This window comes from Fragaria vesca, linkage group LG2 (genome assembly GCF_000184155.1).
Source record: "Fragaria vesca subsp. vesca linkage group LG2, FraVesHawaii_1.0, whole genome shotgun sequence".
NCBI classification, from domain to species: domain Eukaryota; kingdom Viridiplantae; phylum Streptophyta; class Magnoliopsida; order Rosales; family Rosaceae; genus Fragaria; species Fragaria vesca.
Genome location: NC_020492.1, coordinates 25,600,013 through 25,613,210, shown reverse-complemented (window position 1 = coordinate 25,613,210; position 13,198 = coordinate 25,600,013). Strand labels below are relative to the sequence as shown.

General features: G+C 38.1%; 1 pseudogene across 1 annotated transcript in view; it reads left to right on the top strand.

Moving 5' to 3' along the window:
* Nucleotides 1-8,159: 8,159 nt before the first annotated feature.
* The window catches only part of LOC101312514, a 56,184-nt pseudogene continuing 51,145 nt past the window's right edge, over nucleotides 8,160-13,198 (top strand). The window contains exons 1-14 of the transcript XR_184046.1: nucleotides 8,160-8,701; nucleotides 8,816-8,936; nucleotides 9,034-9,122; nucleotides 9,339-9,423; nucleotides 9,523-9,813; nucleotides 9,893-9,983; nucleotides 10,148-11,048; nucleotides 11,166-11,326; nucleotides 11,416-11,519; nucleotides 11,649-11,808; nucleotides 11,900-11,971; nucleotides 12,098-12,225; nucleotides 12,416-12,748; nucleotides 12,835-13,125. The product of XR_184046.1 is annotated as a pleiotropic drug resistance protein 2-like (transcript). The remainder of the gene's footprint in view (nucleotides 8,702-8,815; nucleotides 8,937-9,033; nucleotides 9,123-9,338; nucleotides 9,424-9,522; nucleotides 9,814-9,892; nucleotides 9,984-10,147; nucleotides 11,049-11,165; nucleotides 11,327-11,415; nucleotides 11,520-11,648; nucleotides 11,809-11,899; nucleotides 11,972-12,097; nucleotides 12,226-12,415; nucleotides 12,749-12,834; nucleotides 13,126-13,198) is intronic.

The window sequence follows — 13,198 nt, the reverse complement described above, 5'->3', positions numbered from 1 at the left end:
AAGTGAAATTATCTCTTATTTATTCTTATGGTGCGGATTTCCACTTTAGACTCGCTTTTTAATCAAATTTTCATATTTTCACCGTCTAGTCTTTATGTATCAATGTATAGATCATCTCTGTAAATTTCAGCTCATTTGATAATCATTAAGGCACTCAAAACTGTGTTTTTATCTATAAACATGAACGGTTCAAGTTTGACAGAACTTAGTTCGTCTATTGGTTTAATCGAATTTGAGTACCTTACTGATAACCAAATTGGCTAAAAGTTTGCAAAGATTGATAGGAGCATAAATATGCGACGATATGATTTGTTAATTTATCGTATTTTCCATTTGATTTAATTATTTTTAAGTTTATTAGGTATTCCGAAGCAAAGAAGGGAATATGAAGCAAATGAGAAGAATCTTGAAGGAAAAGGAATCCATGTCGTGCAAAGAAAGAATTATGAAGATCTGCCAGAAATTATCATATAACTTCTACAGAGGATTGTGATCAGCTCACAACGATCTAGACGATGAGTTATATATCAATAAAAAGCTACAAGAGTCTAATTTCCAGAAATTTTTACGGATCGTCAATACCTATTTTGGAGAAGAAGTTATGATCATTTTAGTGACCAAAGGTCAGTCTGCCCGAATTTCTGATTTGGACCGAAACTTCAATTTTAAGGCCCAGACCATATTGGCAAGCCTATGGACGAAAATTGAGGGTTTTTTTAACCCTAATATCATCTGATACACAAGAGGAGGGCCTCATAAGAACTGGGGAAGAAAAAGAACTAGAGAATCAGACAGAAAAAAATCGATCTCTTCTCAACAATAACCAAGATTGGAAAATTCCTGAGATGGTCTGAGCCTTAAAATTGATGTTTCGGTCTAAATCAGAAATTTGGGCAGATTGACCTCCGGTCATTAAAATGATCATAACTTCTTCTCTAAAATAGGTATTTACGATCCATAAAAAGTTCTGGAAAGTAGACTCTTGTAGCTTTTTATTGATATATAACTCATCGTCTGTATCGTTGTGAGCTGATCACAATCCTCTGTCGAAGTTAGATGATAATTTCTGGCAGATCTTCATAATTCTTTCCTTGCACGACATGGATTCCTTTTCCTTCAAGATTTCTCCTCTTTTGCTTCATATTCCTTTCTTTGCTCCGGAACACCTAATAAATATAAAAATAACTAAATCAAATGGAAAATACAATAAACTAACAAAGTAAAGAGGGGAATGAACCATCATATTGTCGGATATTTATGCTCCTATCAGAGATGATCTATACGTTAATACCTAAAAAATAGACAGTGAAGATGTGAATATTCAAATGAAAAGTGAGTATAAAATAGAAATTCGTACCATAAGAATAAATACGGACCTCCTTAGCCATGAAAGCATGTATATATATATACAGTTCCCTTCCAGAGTGGGACACAGCTTTGAAATTAAAGTGTGGTGCTTCTCATTTTGCTCACTTTTTGGTCACATTTTCATATCTCCACCATTCAGTGTCTAGAACATAGTGTGTAGATCATTCCGGCAAAGTTTCATCCAATTTGGAGATCATTTGATCTTTTGTAATTGTGATTTACACGAACGGTTCCATTTGGATAGATTTTGTTTAGTTGATTCATTTAAACTAATTTAATACCCAAATGATCTCCAAATTGGATGAAACTTTGCAGGAATGATCTACATACTATGTTGTAGACACTGAAAGGTGGAGATGTGAAAATGTGACCTAAAAGTGAGCGAAATAATAAATACCACACTTTAATTTTAAAGCGGTGTCCCATTTTGGAAGAGAACTGTATACACATACATATTGTTTCAGTAAGAATTATTGAGAGAATGATAGATAGTAAGGAGAAAAGAGTAGATAGTAAGGAGAAAAGAGAATCATCATATTATTCATCGATAAGAGCCCTTATATAACGATTACATAGAACCATAAGGTGTTGTACAAGGAAACATATATTTGATATCCTATCTCTATATAGAATCATGATTCCTTGTTTGACTAACATTAGACCAAGGCACACACATGTGGAATATTCCTGCAACACTCCCCCTTATACCACGCGTCTACATGCCAAAAGGTGCATACGGTGTTGCCTTGTAAAAACCCTGCCAAGTAACAAAAACCCTATGAGAAAACCAAACCTTGGTTGAAAGAGAAAAGAATACAACACACCAACTACTTCATTAAGAACTCAACCATGCGATGCTCCCCCTAATGAACACTTCAATCGGAGAGACTTGATAAATGTCGTATTCCAATGCTTTTCATATGTTTCTCAAAAGTAGATTTAGGCCAAGACTTAAGCAAGCATGTCATGTGTAATGATTATCATTAACCAAACATATTCATGAACAACCTCATGTTGATCAATGGCCTATGCATGAGACAAGTGATGCATGCAATAGTGTCTCGGTAAAAACTTTGCCAAATAAAAACCTGGTGGGACAAAATCCTTGGTGTAGGAGAAAAAGAGCACAACCGCACTTTTCACATTTGATAATGACATGTATATGTTAGACTCCCCCTGAAGCCTACACCTCCCCCTAATTCTAACATCCATCATACGACGCTTCTTGATTCTTACATTAATCGTTTTGACAACTTAGCATATCAATGTTTTTTAACATGCCTTCAAATGTGGCATTGGGCAATGATTAATTAAATCATGCCGTATTGTCCTCAATACTGATCTCTTACACTGATCTTGAGGAGAAGGCTGCTTGAGAACTCAAAACACAAGTTCGCGCAGAAAATTAGATTCTCGCGCAGCATGACCTTCGGGGACTAAAACAGCCATAACTTTCTATAGGAAATAGATATGGACAATCCGTAAATGGTTCTGGAAAGTAGACATCCGTACCTTTCCAACCATATATTACACACATCCTGGTTCGACCCGAGCTATTCAAAAAGCTTCGTTGAAGTTGGCTGTCTAGAAAATATTTATTTTTTGGTTTCGCTGTTGATGCATCTTACTTCATGCATAGCTAGCGATGACGTAGATAACATCCATTCTATCATGCCGTATTCTATGTAGGGATTGAATAAACCAAAATATATTTAAGTATTTAAAGGATGTCCTTATGTCATTCCATTGGCGTTGCGTGGGCACTTAGCGTTAAGTAGCGAATGAGAGGCCAAGTCTTTCTTTGTGATATTCCTTTAGACTAAACAGATCTCTCTTTAGAGTAAAGACTTTGACTAATCATGGGAGTATATGTAAGCCTCACTTTCGTTAGAGCGTTTAAGCCAATTGATGGAAAAACATCATCAATACAGTCCTCGAGTTCCTATTCGGAACCGTGTTTTCCCAAGATCTTTTTCATTCTTAACTTCGGATGTTTGATACATATTGGTATTTCTTAGTCCATCCAGAGTCCATGTAAATCCGGAATGAACAAGCAAAGGGATAATTCACCATATCTTTTTTAAATCAAGTAGTTACTTAGTGTGCGTTCCAACCCCTCTTGCAAACGCACTCTCCTGTGGTCTGAAGCCACTTGATTTGGGTGAATAAAGTCTATTCAAGATCTTCATGCATATCGCTGATCCCATAGAGATGTTATTATGACCACATTTATAGGTTACATGTTCAGTTATTCAGAAACTACCAAACTAACAAAGTAGTGGAGTCAATGACATCCATTATGAGAGCATATCTCATCGTAGTCAATCCCAGTGCGTGTTAGTGAGAGACCTTGCGTCATAAGGTAAGTCTAAGCTCTTGTTCTCACTACGCTATCTAACAAAAACATATTTGATAAGGTTTACACTTGCGGTGTCGGCATCACCTGCCTAAGGACCTATCTCTTTATTCTTAATCACATCTTTCCATTAGGCCAATCTAATTTATCAACGAAGTGTGGTTCGATAGACTCATTATTCCACGTCCTCATGTACACTAGTGTAATACTTGTAGAGATCTTTATATAGATTGGATTTGACATTGAGGCGTCCCTTAATAATAATCACAATTCAGACCTCATGAGATGGATTTGAGTATCACTGATTGATAGATCAAGATTGTACTAAGTTCGCTTTCTTCCCAATGCGAGAAATTATCGAACCTAAGGTTCTCCCTTCATCCTTTGGGATCCAGGGAGTCACACATAGACTTCCCTCCTTCCTTCGGGGAGCCAAGGAGCCACAAGGCCTGCGACACCGTCACCATATCACCATCCATAGTAATGGCGCCAAGACCATCTCCTTTAAGTCGCGCCATATCCTCTTGATATGACATCAATCATTGCAGACATATTTGCAGCAGGTGATCTCGTCACTTCAATACTTTTTAAGTCGCGCCATATCCTCTTGATATGACATCAATCATTGCAGACATATTTGCAGTAGGTGATCTCGTCACTTCAATACTTTAAGTGTTTGAGATCAAGATGAGACTTAGTGGGGACACACAACAACAATTCATGTCGGTTGAATACTTGTGTTCGTATCTCCCTCTAACAACGAAAATATTGTCTCATTAAAGTGACAATCCACAAATATAGCGGTAAAAGAGATCGTCTGTCAAGGAGCCTACATAAGCGGACTATAAGTGGAGATTCATATCCAACCTAAAAACTTATTCATCTCAGAGAACCCATCATTAAGCATTGTGGCAGTGCAATTTGACACCTTGTTTAGCTCAAGGATTGGAGATCCGCTTCAATCCTGTCAAGCTCAATGATTGCAATTCCGTGTCAATCCTCGCATATAGTTACAAGCTGTCGTGTAATAAATTCAATGATGGTGGGTCGTGGACGAATTGGTAAAGCTGCATGCAATATTACCGTAACAGATGTATTGGTGCACATTGACTAATCTTAAGACTATTATCGTAGTCATTTTCTGTGAGACCAAATATGTTATAAATATCAATATCCGTTGATATGTAATAGTCATCAACTCTTTGAAGAAAACTTTTTTAAGAATGGGTAGTGAGCCTGTAGAAGTATAAACAACAAAAGTAGACAATAGTGTAACATGTGACCGGTGTGTTAACACTTCAACCAACATCATAAAAACATATAAGATGTCCGCAAATCGGTTGTATTTGTCTACATAATCCTTCTTTGGATTTGTTGTAAGAATGAAATGTTCTCTTTTGTGTCAGAGCATAGGAAGGTCTCGCTCCTAATTTAGCTAAAGAACAAGCTTTATAAAACAAAACGGTGAGCATCGAAAAAAGTCATCGACGCATCAGAGGAAGTCGGGATGCCTCGGTTGCTCGAGGAAGTGGCCGAGCGGCGTCCAAGACGTCGGAGCTGTGGGCGGGTGACTTCAATGTCTCTCAGTGGCTGCCATTTACAACCATGTCGTTATCACCATACTCTTTGGTGATACTCGTTCCCGAGTGTTTTTGTTTTGAGTGGAAAAAGGGTTGTCCATGAGAAGCTCACAAAATTTAGACCATCATATCTCTTCCTGGATTGTATGAGTTGGTGTCCCAAAATAACTTTATCGGTGAAAACATATGATTTGATATTCGAATCATAGTGACTTACAGTCTAGTAAATTGACTCATGTTTCTTTCCATGATGCGCTCTCATTCGCACTCATGAGAAGTCTACACAATTTTTTTTTTGTCCATTCTCACAATGAGTTTCATATGGTAACTATTGGCATGTATGTTTTTAAAACATAACAAGGTTCGATTGCCTCTCAATACATAGAGGACACATGTGACATGGATCATGGTGCCATGAGGCAGCAAGAATCGATTTAAACCACGTTCATGAATGACCGGTGATGATCTAATCATCGTAGTCATAAAAGATTTACAAGGCACTAAATTAAGAATTAGTTGCCGGTTCCTTAGAATCTGGTGGGTAATTCCATTAATTGCGAGGCACTCAATGTCTTCGCGAGACATACCTACTAAATGAGAGTAGATATATGAGTAAATAATTCCATTTGAACCATTTAGAATGATTGAAAAGATGTAACAATTCGAGAGTGCAATAATTTTCCCGTGCATCTTGACCTTGGTGAACTAAAACGGTCATAACTTTGTTTATAAAATAGGTATGGAAGAACCGTAAGATGATCTGGAAACTAGTCTTAGAGATATTTCTAACCATATAAAACACGTGTTCTAGTTCATCCGGAGCTGATTACAAAGCTCGTACGAAGTTGACTGTCCAGAAAATCAGTTTTCTGGCTTTTGCAGTTTTGGCATATGCAAAGCTTCCAAAGCTTGCAAAGTGGTGTAGGCTTTTTGCCTTAGCCGAAGGACGTGTGTGATCACCCTTGGTGAGTATGGTAGAGTCTTCAACGTCTTATACAAGATGACAATTGGTTAAATAGCATAGGGGGATCCAAAATCAAAAGATTTCGGTAACTCCAAATCAGTATGACCATGCATGTCAGTGGATGGTCGGTAGTGCGAGGCACACTTAAACCACTAGCTCCTTAATTTTGGACAATTATAAGACATTACACTGAGTTTGGATGAGCCTAATTGAACAATTGATGATGGAAAATCCACTATGTAAAGAAGACTTAACCATAAAACATGTCGCAATCTCTTTGAGGATGCATTGCCGCACGTCTACTAATGACATGCTTCATTTGCGGTATGTAACCTATTACTTATATATGGTTACCTACAAAATGACTAGTCACTGCTGAGGGTTACCGACATTAGTGGTCGAACCATATACAATATGTATAAATGCTATTTCACTTAGAGCCTAAATAGTATCATAATTAGGAATGCTTCGAGATTAACTACACATCTCAATTATTATTATTTTTCTTATTGGGTTTACATAAGAGTTGTGAGATTCATTGTTGAAAGATACGTAGTACGTTCCCATTGAAAACATGTTACACCTTAATAGAGGAGTATGTGATGTAATCAGGCTAAGTTCCTTCCATTAATGAGATTGTCTTTTAGGGTTGTTGGTTTATGGTATGGGGTTTGCGTTTGCGGTTTATTGGATAGTTATTTAGGTTTTAGGGTTAATTTCAAAAAAAGAAAAGAAAAAGAATTTGAAATTAAAAATGTAATAATTGGGCTAATCATGTATTTTCTCTTACGTGTAGCAGACTTGGAGTAAGTATAAAAAGTTTTAAATCTAAAAAAAGTGAAATAGTAGATACATTTATTTTAAAATGGATAACACTATGAATTGGTTAGAGTGACCCTTACCATAGTGGATCCTCACCCTCTCTTCCTCATCCCCTTCATTCTTCAACAAGGGTCCGCAACAATCCTCTTATGCCAACTTGCCTTTATCCCCTACCTCGAACTCTCCTTCAAACATATATTTCACTTTGATCCATCCCACAACCGTTAACAATCCATATTCCGTTTCTGAAGCACCCATACATTTTGGATTATTGGATGATACAGTCCCTATTTTGGTTCTTATGTTCAAGTTCAATAACAAAATATAGAATAAGAAACGTTGCACCACCAACGATTCCCATCAATGTTTTCTAACCAAAAAAACGTTAAAGAAAAGAATAGTTTGTTACATGATTGTTGCTAGCTTTCTCATAAACAAAGAAAAAGTAGAACTCAGACAACCCATCACCAACTAGAATACCACTCCCTCGTGGAAATTGCAGTACAGGTCCAATAGAAGCATCTATTATTTATTGGGTCAGCATTTACAACACACGTCCCCAGTTTTCAGCGGTCAATTCTTGTACACCATTTCCATTTTTCTAACGATATGACGAAATAACAAGAAAAAGAATACCGTACAATTGAGTTCACAGTAGACATCGCAACGTAGACATCACAACCAGTTTTAAGTTTTTACCTTTTTTTTTTTTTTTTTTTTTGTAAAGTAGCCAGTTTTTTACCTTAAAAGAGAAGCATTAGATTCGTCGTCTTGTGTTTTCCACACGTTATCATATTCAAGGCAACCGGCCACGAACTGGAAGTAGTACCATTTTGACCAGCTGACTTCATATCTGCTTCCGATTCAACCCACCAAGGAATTGGGTGAATTGAAAAAGAGAGATAAGTGAGAACGTGTTGTTTTGTCAATATAATATGCGGTCTCCTGTGAGCTTCCTCCTGTCTTCCATGGCTGCTTGCTATTCTTTGTCTATATAAAGATCTTACCCAACTCAACGTTCCAAAATATCTCTCCCATTTTTTCTTCTTTGGTGTGAAGAATACCATATTTTTTCAGTGTAAAGAAGTCATATTTGGGAAGACAAAAGATTGATTCTTTAGTACGTGGTTTATTCTTTGTTCAAGTTCCGGCGACTACTGGGTGCCAAAGATTTTGGTTGTAGTTAACAACCCGTTTTGTGAAATTTGGAGAAAGCAAGTGAACTGATCGGTTTTCGAGTTATTAAAAGATGGCGGCGGCATTGGCCGGAGAAGACTTAATGAGGCAGTCGAGCAGCCGGGGGAGCTGGCGGTCGACGAGTGTCCGGGAAATGTGGAACGCGCCGGACGTGTTCCAGCGGAGCGGGCGGCAGGACACGCTGGATGAGGAGGAGGAGCTCAAGTGGGCTGCCATAGAGCGGTTGCCGACTTATGATAGGTTGAGGAAAGGGATGTTGAGGAATGTTATGAGCAATGGAAGGGTTGTTGCTGAGGAAGTTGATGTTGCCAATCTTGGGGATTCTGATAAGAAGCAGTTGATGGAGAGCATACTCAAGGTTATTGAGGAGGACAATGAGAAGTTCTTGAAGAAGCTCAAAGCCAGAAATGACAGGTAATTGAATTTTGAATCTGTCTGTTTTTCAGAGATGTATGTTGCTTGGCTTTATTGCTAGCTAAATTGTGATTTATATGTTGCTTAAACTTTGCTGTATGATTTGGGGAACAGGGTTGGTATTGATGTACCTAAAGTTGAGGTTAGATTCCAGAATTTAGCAATAGAGGGAGATGCGTTTGTAGGCACCAGAGCACTTCCGACTCTGTGGAATTCCACCTTGAACGCAGTAGAGGTATTGCAAAGACATTTACCAGTTTGGTGAAGCTTATCTCTTTATCTTGTGCCAACTGGGAATCTATAGATATCTAAATTACTGTTTATGTGCTTAGGGAATACTGGGACTCGTTGGACTTTCACCATCGAAGAAGAGAATTGTTAAGATTCTACAAGATGTTAGTGGTATTGTCAAACCAGCAAGGTATGCATATGAGTTTGGCAGATTTCAATAATCTCTTGGCTGCATTTGTACTGTTATATGAATAAACTTTACATATTAGTTCTTGAAAAATATCTCGAATAATCAGTACTGAAGTTCTAGAGCTAGTTTGTTAACATATCCTTGAAATGGAGTTTGATTCTACGTGGTTTAGTTATTGCGCTCCATCCATGAACTTGTTGTTTTGTTTGTTTTCAGGATGACACTTCTCCTTGGTCCTCCAGGATCAGGAAAAACAACATTGCTAAAAGCACTTTCTGGCAAACTAGATAGGGATCTTAAGGTAATTTGTTACTTTCTGTGTAAAACTTATGTGAACTGTATTTTATGTGCCTACATGTCTGGTTCTGAATCTGTATTAATAACTTGTGCTTCTAAACAGGTTGATGGGAAGGTCACTTACTGCGGCCATGAATTTAATGAATTTGTGCCTCAGAGAACCTCTGCTTATATTAGCCAGCATGATCTTCATTATGGTGAGATGACAGTTCGTGAAACATTTGATTTCTCTGGACGTTGCTTAGGAGTTGGAACAAGGTACGATATACTAGCAGAGTTGTCTAGACGGGAGAAAGATGCAGGTATCAAACCAGATCCTGCCATTGATGCATACATGAAAGCCACATCTGTGGCTGGCCAGGAAACAAGTTTGATCACAGATTATGTTCTCAAGGTCTGTTGATTCAATTTTATCATTTATTTTCTAATGTATATTGTACAAGCTAGCTGACTATTTCTGATTCTTTGAACAGATACTTGGATTAGATATCTGTGCTGATATTATGGTGGGTGATGACATGAGAAGGGGAATATCTGGTGGACAAAAGAAGCGTGTCACTACTGGTATGTGACTGTTGTTCCATAACGATTATGCTTTCTTCTCTTTTGTTGAATTTGTGAGCAAATGTATATATTAACAACTTTTTACTTGCTTGGAAATTGTTGAATGATAACTAATAATCAAACCCATTCCCAATAATAACTTGACTTGGTTTCCCTGAATGCAGGAGAAATGTTGGTTGGACCAGCAAAAGCATTTTTCATGGATGAAATATCAACAGGGCTGGACAGTTCCACAACCTTTCAGATTGTCAAATACATGAGACAAATGGTTCACATTATGGATGTGTCAATGGTCATCTCTCTCTTGCAACCTGCACCTGAGACGTACGATCTTTTTGATGATGTTATCCTTCTCTCGGAGGGTCGGATTGTTTATCAAGGCCCACGAGAGAATGTCCTCGAGTTTTTCGAATATATGGGATTCAAATGCCCGGACAGAAAAGGTGTTGCAGACTTCTTGCAAGAAGTGACCTCAAAAAAGGACCAAGAACAATACTGGTTTAAGAAGAACCAACCTTACAGGTTAGTCACAGTAGATGATTTTGTTCAGGCGTTCAGCTCCTTCCATGTTGGCCAACGGCTTGGGGAAGAACTAAGAGTTCCTTATGACAAGAGACATGCCCATCCTGCTGCTTTGGTTAAGGAAAAGTATGGAATTTCCAATATGGAGCTCTTCAAGGCATGCTTTGCAAGGGAATGGCTCTTAATGAAGCGGAACTCTTTTGTGTACATCTTCAAAACTACACAGATTGCCATCATGGCTACAATTGCTTTGACTGTGTTCTTAAGAACAGAAATGAAATCTGGGACAGAAGCTGATTCAGCAAAATATTGGGGGGCACTGTTTTTCAGTCTCATTAACGTCATGTTTAATGGAATGGCAGAGCTTGCAATGACAGTTTTCCGGCTTCCTGTGTTCTTTAAACAAAGGGATGCCTTGTTCTATCCAGCGTGGGCTTTTGCATTGCCCATTTGGGTGACCCGAATTCCTGTTTCAGTGCTGGAATCTGCAATATGGATCATCTTTACCTATTACACCATAGGATTTGCACCTGATCCTAGTAGGTAAGTGATACTCTATTACTGCTATCATTTGCAGATGTTTTAATCATGGCTAGATGTGTTGTTAAAAATAATAATCTAGCATTTTTTTTTTCTTGTCTGAGTGTTTAATATGTGCAGGTTCTTCAAACAGTTATTGGCTTTCATTGGTATAAGTCAGATGGCACTCTCCCTCTTCCGTTTCATTGCAGCTCTTGGAAGATCACCTGTGGTTGCTAACACAATCGGTTCATTTACACTGCTATTGGTATTTGTCCTTGGAGGTTATGTTGTTGCTAAAGGTCAGCCTCCTTTATCTAGTCAATGCTTGTATCAATTAGGCTGTTATAATTTTTCAAAATGTTTAAACGATTGTCATCTTGATGTGCAGATGACATCCAGTCGTGGATGATATGGGGCTACTATGTCTCACCTATGATGTACGGACAGAATGCAATTGCTATTAATGAATTTCTTGATGATAGATGGGGCGGCGTAAGTTTTCTTAAATCTCTGTTGATTTGCTCCTATACATCAATAATAACAATTTGAAGTTTAATTTCCCTTGATCATAGGCTCAAGCTCTTAAGTTTAACAAAACATTTTATTTTATCCTTGGAACAGCCACCAATCAACTCCACTCAGCCCACTGTGGGGAAAGCCCTTCTCAGCCAAAGAGGCCTGTACACTACAGAATCTTGGTATTGGATCTGTGTTGCAGCTCTCTTCGGGTTTTCTCTTATCTTCAATCTGATGTTCATTGCAGCACTGACCTACTTGAACCGTAAGTAAAATAACTTTCATTCATCATATATCTACTGTAATGACAAGGGATACAAGTGCTGACTATTTGTTTTCTGTACAATTCATTTTAGCTCTTGGTGACAACAAAACTTTGATTGGAGAGGATGACTCTGAAACCAAGAGGAGGCCACAATTGACAGAAGGTTGAAATACTATATATTTTCTGTATAGCTAACTTGAATCCCTTTACTGGAAAGTTTCCTTTTTATATTTATAAATTATGAATTAACCCAGATATATAACCGTGGCTACTTGCGATTTTCCTACAGGTATTGATATGCAAGTGAGAAATGCCGAAGGAAGTTCAAATGGACAAGCCAATAGAGGAATGGTGTTGCCCTTCCAGCCCCTTTCGCTCGCTTTCAGCCATGTGAACTACTATGTGGATATGCCTGCGGTAAGATACACTGATTTTCTTGTATCTCCACAAAGCTTTTCTGGAAATCCGTAAAGAAACAGAATTAGAAAGTGTATAGGCTTCAAATCTGAGTGTAATATATGCATGTTCAAAATCCATCGACTATAGCAGCAACTTAAAATACACATGCTTGTATCTATTAGTAGTAACAATCATGCTTCATTATCAGGAGATGAAGACCCAAGGTGTCGAAGAGGACCGACTGCAACTACTAAGAGATGTTAATGGTGCATTCAGGCCAGGGATTCTCACTGCATTAGTTGGTGTTAGTGGTGCTGGAAAAACTACTTTGATGGATGTTCTAGCTGGAAGAAAGACTGGTGGGTCTATAGAAGGTAGTATTAGCATCTCTGGATACCCAAAAAACCAGACCACATTTGCTCGGGTTAGCGGTTATTGTGAACAGAATGACATTCATTCACCATATGTTACTGTTTATGAATCTCTGCTATACTCTGCCTGGCTACGTCTGTCTAAGGATGTGGACAAAAGCAAACGAAAGGTATATCATTTAGTAAACCGTTAATATGAAAGCAGTTGACTTGGTAGATATTGCTATGTAGTTGACTCTGATTTTCTTGGTTATAGATGTTTGTTGATGAAGTTATGGACTTGGTGGAGCTTCACCCCTTGAGGAATGCTTTAGTTGGACTTCCTGGAGTTGATGGGCTTTCAACTGAACAAAGAAAGAGGCTAACCATTGCTGTAGAATTGGTTGCTAATCCTTCCATTATCTTTATGGATGAGCCGACATCAGGGCTTGATGCTAGAGCAGCTGCAATTGTTATGCGTACTGTAAGAAACACAGTCGATACAGGACGAACTGTTGTCTGCACCATTCACCAACCTAGCATTGACATTTTTGAAGCTTTTGACGAGGTATTATTAACTTTTCAAATTAACATGTCAATTTCTAATACAATTCTCTATCTCCAGTTCCATATTTCACCTT